The 8,662-nt window shown below is 40.2% G+C and overlaps 1 pseudogene; it reads right to left on the reverse strand.

Annotated features, from left to right (window-relative positions):
• LOC123945313 overlaps window positions 1-7,710 on the reverse strand; it is a 98,267-nt pseudogene extending 90,557 nt beyond the window's left edge.
• Window positions 7,711-8,662: the final 952 nt, after the last annotated feature.

An 8,662-nucleotide genomic window follows, 5' to 3' on the forward strand; every position in this document is an offset into this window, starting at 1 on the left:
TCATTTCATCAAGAGAAAAAATACCATTTTGTTTGATTATTTATGGGCTTGTAAGTCAAAAATATGTTCTTGATAAAACTAAAAATACATTTTCTATCTCTTCATAATAAAAATAAGAGTTACCCTTCCTGCATGTTAATGGCTGAAACAATGACAGAAATCTAAAACAATGACTAATCTAACAAATATTTACATTTGACTTAGAAATGCACTACCAGATTTTTTACAACAAATGTACCCCTTATTTAATACTAGTGCTAACTTTTTTTAAAAATCACTTTTATGGTTTGTCTACATTTCTGATCAGTCCTTCAAGATGGACTCCTAGAAAAAGAATTGCCAGGCCAAAGAGTTTGAATATTTTTAAAGCTTGGTATATTATTACCTTACGTTAAAGTTAGAACTAGATTGACTACATCAACAGAAGGTGAACAAGTAATAATACATGCATAGTCAGTGTTACTATAAATAATAATGAAAAAATAAATACTCAGAAAAAATCTAAAAGTGTATTACAAGTAGATCTGAGGCTTTCAATGATTATGATTAACAAGAAGTCAGGGTAAACTTTTGTTTAGGATGACAGGCCAATTAGTGTGTTTGTGTGTGTGTGAACATGTTTGTGCATAAGTACTGGATGTACGTGCACAAAATAATGGACAAAGAAAAATAAAAGTGGAAGAGTCAATAATTTCTGAATGAAATAAGAAGAATGAAATCATTAAATGAACTACTTGTAAATAGGGACATATAATTAATTTACTTTATACCTCCCACAATTTCTTTTTTTTTTTTTTAAGATTTTATTTATTTATTTGTCAGAGAGAGATCATAAGCAGGGGAAGCAGCAGGCAGAGAGAGAAGCAGGCTCCCTGCTAAGCAAAGACTCCAATGTGGGGCTCAATCCCAGAACCCTGGGATCATGACCAGAGCCAAAGGCAGATGCTTAACCAACTGAGCCACCCATGTGTCCCCTCCCACAATTTCCTACCCAACTCTATCTAGCAATAAGTTTTCAATTTTAATAATCAAGTGCTAAGGTTAGAGGAAAAACGCATATATTAAATAAAGATCAACAAATTAGTTTTTGATGTAGATTAGGTTAGATCTCTATTTCTACAATTCAGGACTCTGCACAGTACTTTTTTCATATACCTCTAGAAAGAAGTAACTAATACAGTTTAAAAAGTGGCTCAGATTTTTCAAAAGTCAAAGAACTTTGTCACCAATGAAGTTTCATGAAAGGCAAATCTGAAGCTATTAAAAGTCAAATCTCCACCTCACATCAGTCAGAATGGCTAGTATCAAAAAAAACAAGAAATAACAAGTGCTGGTAAAGACATGGAGGAAAAGAAACCCTCATGCACTGTTGGTGGTAATGTAAATTTGTGGGGCCCTTTTGGAAAACAGTATGGAAGTTCCTCAAGTAATTAAAAATAGAAGTATCATATGATTCGTAACTCCAGTTCTGGGCATTTGCCTGAGGAAAATGAAAACATCAACTCAAAAAGATATATGTACACCTATGTTTGTTGCAGCATTATTTACAGTATGTAAGCAACTTATGCATCCATCTATAGATGAATTGATCTAGAAGATGTCGTATGGAATAGAATATGAAATTCACAATGGAATATTACTCAGACATTAAAAAGCATTAAATCTGGCCATTTGTGACAACACAGATAGTAGTATGCCAAGTGAAGTAAGTCAGACAGAAAGACACCATATAATTTAATTTACAGTGGAATCTAAAAAACAAAACAAGCAAACAACAACAAAGAAAAACAGATTCATAAATACAGAGAACAAACAAGCAGTTGCCAGCAGGGAGGGGGGTGGGAGGATAAGTGAAATAGATGAAGAGGATTAAGAAGTACACACTTCTGATTATAAAATGTCATAGAAACATACAACATAGGGAATATAGTCAATAATATTGTAATAACTTTGTAAAAAAAAAGTCAAATCTTAAAAACATGCTTTTTAGAACATTGCTGCATGGAAGTGTACAACAATCCAATTTATCACCAATTACACATATATTCTCAAATATCTAAATATTTCCAAAGAATGTGGCCCCAGGGGCTCAGGTATACTGATTTTAATTTGAGAAGTCAACCAGAAGTCAACCTGTGTTGAAACATTGTTCTCTCCTTCTTGACATAGCAAAGAAGTGAATTCCTCTACCATAATTATAAGCAGAAAGTTTACATCTTACAGAACACTGAGCGGAAAGTTTTGGCCTTTGAAACATTTCCCTTTGGACCACGAGGGCACGCAACACGGAGGTGGAAGGAGCAGAAGGTTTGAAGATGTGAGTTAGATTGCAAAGGCTAAGAGCTCCTCAGTCCTATGCTCTCCCAGGCATCTGGGTGGAAAGGAGCCAATGCTCTTTTGTCTTTGCAACAATGAATAGAAAAAATTCAATTTCTGAGTGATGTCTCAGAAGTTTCTTTCACTCAGTTTTGCCCCTTCTGGCTCTAAAATGAATGAAACGTTTCCAGAGCAGCCTTCCAATACGTCAAGCTGAAACTTTGAAACAAAGTTCCTGCCAGTTCTTTCTATGAAATCTTGAAGTTTTTTGACACTAGTTTTATTATACTACTCTCCTGGGCTCAGTGTGAACAGAGAATCCAGAAGCTGAGCGGGGAACAAATTTAAACCCGGGATGGAGGATGGGGGTAGGAGACTGCAGAGCTAGAACACGGTAAGCACCACAGGTGGCTTTAATAGCCAACAGCAGCTAGAGATCATAACCCCGCTGCTAGTTCTCTAGCCCCCGCCAGAATCCTATGTTTCAAAGATTATTATAACTAAGGGACTTCGCTGCCATCTAATCTGAATAATGAACTCAAGCTCTAAAGCAATCAAGGATTTTTTTTCTTTTAACTAAATGTGCCTGAATGTGGTAAACTGACTTTAATCACCAAGCCAAAGTCTTAAAATCCCAGGGGAGGAAGAGAAGAGGGTAAAAAAATTACATAAGGCAGCCGGGGACGGGGTAAAGAGTGAGGAAAGATGGGGTAAGCAGGGATTCCGGGGACAAGAGCCTTCTCCCATTGGAGCTAACTTTTCAAGCCCGCCTATCTCCAAGGCCCTGGCAAACTCATTGCGTGTCCAGGCGTGAAACAGCCCCGCCCGGGGTCCACGTGCGGGCGAGCATAGTGTCCGTGCGCGGGTTCATGGTCCCGCGACGCTGGGAGCAGTACCCCGTCCCCAGTAGACAATGCCGCGCGCGCTTCCAGCGGCCTCTCCTGGATCCGCGCCCCGCGCCACCCGCCACTCCCTGCCTCGCCGCGCGGGGACACACTCACCAACACCAGGAACTCCAGCGTGCCCACATAGTCCCGCTCGGTCTTCTGGAGCTCGCTGAGCATGCAACAGGCGCAGGCGAAGCTGTTTCTCCAGGTCCTGGGCGCTCTCGGCGCTGGCATCCCCGCGGCTCTCGTCGGTCACGAGGTGGGCGGCGGGACGCAGGGCTGCAGTCCTGCGCGCTATGCCGGGTGCCGACTGGTGCCCCGCCCCGCGCCGGCCAGAGGGGAAAGTTGCTGCCTCTGAGAAGTCGGAGGGGGCATGGGCGACTTTACATGCCGGGGAGAGGCTGGGGTGTTGGGAGAGTAGAGTGCGCTAGCTGGAACTCCGGCGCGGGAGGCGCGAGGCTCTGAGCAGACAAGGAGAGGGCTCCTGCCCGGGACCTGTAGGCTGAGCCCCGTGGCTCCGGCCTCACGCGGCCGGGGCTGGAGGAGAGGCAGCTCCGACAGCCACAGCGGTGACTTGGACATTCATCAAATGCTTTGTATCCATGTGACTCCGACACTTTACCCTTCGCCAAATCTCAGGAAAAAGGAAACAACCCTGGGGAAGTGTGTTGCATGCCGGCTAACTAAGCACACACACGCGCACACACACACACGGAGTCAGCACTTGAGATAAAACTAATTGGAGATTCCCAAACCCAGGAGGAGGAACTCCAAGACACAGCTCCAGGGTTGCTTCTATGACTCCCGCCTATTGTTTAGCTTTAATGTGTTTTGTACAAATCCTGAAAGCAAAGAAACAAGTTCCCAAGGTTACATAACTGGATGGGAACAAAACAACCATGGTATTAACCCTCCCATCTTTGAAAAGAAACACATTGATTTTTGGTTTTGTTTGGGCACAAAATAGGTTTGCTTTTAAAAGCCCCCCAACCGAGAATAATTCACAGAGCAGATACCCTCCTGCCTGCCCTTGGAAAGTCAGTTAGCATAATAAATGAAGACACTATGGGAAAATGACAGCCCTGGCCCAAACAAACAGACTCCAGATAGAATAAGCATCCCCCTTTGCACTGTGCTGTTTTGGAGGGGTGCTTTGCATGCCTATGACTTTTTTTCAATAGCAAGATAGTATGTGAATTTAATCACAGGCAAAAATACTTGTGCCAATTTTGTTTCTAAGAGGTGCTATGATTTAACACAGTGTCACTAAATGAGCAGCTTTGTCTAAAGCTGTTATTGAGTGGTTATCAAAAGATGTGTAGATACACGTAAAGGTATAGAGATACAGATATATTCTTAGGATTTGAAAAAGGAGAGAAACACAGAGCATGTCCTGATTGTAATGTGTATGTTTATTGCCTTTTCTCACTTGGAAACAGAATCAGAAGCTAATGAGCACTGAACATTTACAATTCCAAGCAGAATAATCCATATATATTTTTGTCTTTATATTATCCACATTGATTTTTCGGTGTCATTTTATTCCTACTTAGAACTTGAAGCACTCCACACTAATGACATTTAAATATACTGAAGAGTGAATGGTTTTGATGAAAGAAAGTAGCATGTTAATTTTTTCCAATAGTTGAAAGCATTAGCAAAACTCTAAAAATAAAAGATATTTTCCACATTACTTACATTAAAATAATTATCAGAGATATCTTTTCAGAGCATGATGAATCCCTACATCCCTCAAAGAGCAAAGAGGGAGTGAAATATTCTTCTTTTATTAAGGGCACAGCTTTTGAATGTGTGAGGAGCTGATGGACAAGATATGATTTTCCTTTGTTTTGTGCATGCCTATCTACAGGTAGCTCTGAGCAAAGGACAAATAAGCAAATGGCTTCACACCTTGTGGCAGAAGAACAAAGGAGGAGGGGCATTAAAGAGCAGATCTCATAACCCCTAGTAAACAATAAACAAAAGAAACAAGGGAGGACAAAGGAAACACACATCCAGCAATGAATGGGAAAATCAAACATGGTTTAGCCTTTACACAATGTACCACAAGGAATGAATGCATTTCCTCCTTACATCCACCCTTCTCCAATATAAAAAGTGAGTAAATAAATCACGCTTTCCATTCAGGCACTCTTATAGATAAATATATACATATATATATATATATATATATATATATATATATATATATATATTTCTAACCAATTGCCCCCCCCAAGTTTGAGAGCTGTTTATGCCATTATCCTTTTATCAAAAATAATTAGTTTATATACAACCCACTAGAGCTTCAGCCTTATCTCTGAGAGTAATATATTGAGCTTGAATCTCCAGTGGGGTTTTACCTACCCAAACCATTTGCCTTGAATCTACAAACGTGTGTATTGAGTAACTCTACATGCATTGCATGGACCTATGGCCTGAGGACCACAGAGACTTGATCTCTAGGCAAATATTTCTGAAGGTATTTCACAGACCATTACATGGAGGCTTGTTAAACATTTCTGGGCCTCATCCTAGATGTATTGAAGGAGAATCTCAGAGATGCAAGCCCTAAACTCTTTTGACGGGTTTTCATATTATTCTTAGCCCTGCTAATATTTGAGAGCCACCATTTTAAGGAATTATAATTGAGTAGGAGAGTGTTATAAATATAAGTAATTCTGTTAAAAGGAAGCTGCAAGGCATGCTTTGAAAAAATAAAAAAGTGCAAGGACGTTAACAGAAAAATATTCAAGTGTGCACATCCAATTGTCTCTCAAAAGTGCCCATAGAAATTATTATGATATTAACAGTTTCTCCCCATTCTTCTGTTCCTCGGTGTATTATTCCTCAATACCATTTGTAATTAATAAACAGCTTCAGAACACCATGTAATGCCTTCTGCCAGGCACCTCTCAGTGTCTTCTGTAGCCCTGGCAGGAGTTCTTAATTCCTTATCAAAGACTTGAGAGCATAAGAAAAGAGGGCCCTCATATCTGGAAACCTTCACTTTGATGGTAAATAAGGTCTTTCATAAACTCTGAACGTGTTGTATCCCTCCCCACTTCCTCTATTGAAACTTTAAGCTCTGTCTGCCAGGAAAAAGAAAGCGACAACAAAAATGATGGACAAGACCCAGTTTTTCCCTGAAATAGTAATGAGGTTGAAGCATCCAATAAAAAGGGGATGGGAAAAAAGAAGATAGTGAGAAAAGGCTAAGTGGTAAACTAGCCCAGCCATTAAGTTTATTTCATATGCATGAACTTGTTCGGGTTAGAATCTGTTATTATACAGTTCAAAGAGCCAAAGTACAATGCACAGTAGGTTTTCTTTGGTCAGAATTAGAGAAGAACAACTCCTGGACAGAAGAACCCAAGATGGTCTCTCTAAAAAAAAAGAGTTCCCAGCTTGTATTTCTGATAGAGATCATTTTAGCTTGCCTGCCATTCCGGTACTGGTGTTTGCCCAGGTGAAGTAATAAATCAGATTTGATGTGGAAGTCATCAAAAGACAATAGCACTGGCTAAAAAAAAGAAAGATTACTTCATTGCACGGCCATCTTGTTAAACAGAGAATTCTAGGAGTCAGACTTTTTTATTCATAAGTAAAATTGATTCTGGCATTTCCTTTACTACTCTAGCCTATAATAGATGATTCTAGACTATACTAGTATAAAGATATAGGTATGTTGGAGCTGTATAAAGCATAATTAGGAGTCTTGGACAAGAAATAATTCTAAAAATACTTATTACTTTAGGATTTTAGAATGTGTATTACCTGAAAGGACAAAATTTAGTTTCACAGCCATATTTTAATTTTAGATACAATGTTCATGGCATAGCAAACAAAATAAATGTTTGAATAGGATTCCTTTGGGAAGACTCTCAAGTTCTTAAAAGTGTGGTCCTTTCTACACTAGCTTGATCAAACCCAAATCATCCTCACAGCCGTAATCTAACATGTAATGGATAATCACTTTCCTCATTATGGAAACTTGACCTACAGCTGTTAGGTCCGTAATCAAAGGAGTGAGACTGATACAAAGCGAAAGTCAAGCAAAGCTTTATTTCGTGCCAAGCATCGAGAATCAAACCAACCATTCAGGGCCACCTCTTACAGAGAGGGCGGCCACCCCCCAGCCTCACAGACTAACTTTTATAAAGCAAAGGCCATGTGGTTGAGCATGGCCACACACAGGTGGCCAATGAGATTGCAACACACAGAGAAAGCTGCAGTCATGGTAGGTCACACATGGGTGGCTAATTGAATTACAGTTCACCCCATAGTAGCTATTTGAACTAGTCTATCTCCTTAGTCAGAATTGGCGCCCAAAAGTTGCCCAAAAGGCAGGGCCCACACTCCTTGGTAGCTAGGGAGACAATATGCATACTCCACTGATTGGATGTCTCCACTTGACCGACTCATCCCTAAATTCGGGCTCTGTTATTGCCACCTGATCGGACCGACCCTTGTATTTGGGCTCTGTTAGCTGGAACTGGTCAACCATATTTTACTGGTTTCCTGGACTTGCTTTTAAGTAAGTTCCCGTGGGAGGGGGGAGGGGGCGGGGGCAGGGTCAGTTTAATTTTACTGCATAAACAACAAAATGGCTGTTCAACCAAGGTGGAGCCACTCTGGCTAAATATGCCCTTACACAGCCATGCCTGCAAAATAAGCAGCCAGTTTTTGTCTATGGTTAATCTCAGAAGAATATCATTCTTACATGATACCATCTGCCTGCTTAGCTCCCTTTAAAAATCCTCTCCAACCTCATAAACCTCAAGCTATACCTTATTTCTCTCATCCCCGTAAAAACTTCTACCCTTGCCTCTATGAACACCCTCTCTTGTGTCCTCCAAGGTTTTCATTCTAATATATATAAATGTACATGAGATATATAATATATTATATATAATAGTATCTTATTATTATCAATATCTATATATAATATATGAAATTTATAAAAATTATATGTCTTTCATGTCATTGCCTGTGTGTCTTATCCTGGATTCCTTAGAAAGCAGAGAGGAGACAATAGCTAACGTGAAGATAATATATAGGTAATGTGATCCTGGGGGTGGGGGGAGAGTGAGGGAAGAAGGAGTGAAACAGAGAAAAAGGGAAAACCAATACAAGAATACAAAATAGAGTTGACCATTCCAGTGGGAAACTAGATGCTCTCTTCTACAGGACCTTCTGAGTAGTCTTTTGAAATACAGCTCAGAACTATCCTGGGGGAAGAAAGAGGGAAGCATTTAATCATTATTTCCTATCCCCAGGTGGTCAAGGATTGCTCCATAAGGCATTCATAGGACCTTGTACTTGCATGGTGCCCTTGCATGAAAGCTTAGAGGTTTGCACAGATAAAAGTGGAGTCAGGAAGCAAGAAGGGTGAGGCACTCTTAGATTGTTCCTGTATGAAGTTGGTGAGGGCATTTGAGGAACTGCATCCATGGTCA

This window comes from Meles meles, chromosome 1 (assembly GCF_922984935.1).
Source record: "Meles meles chromosome 1, mMelMel3.1 paternal haplotype, whole genome shotgun sequence".
NCBI lineage: Eukaryota > Metazoa > Chordata > Mammalia > Carnivora > Mustelidae > Meles > Meles meles.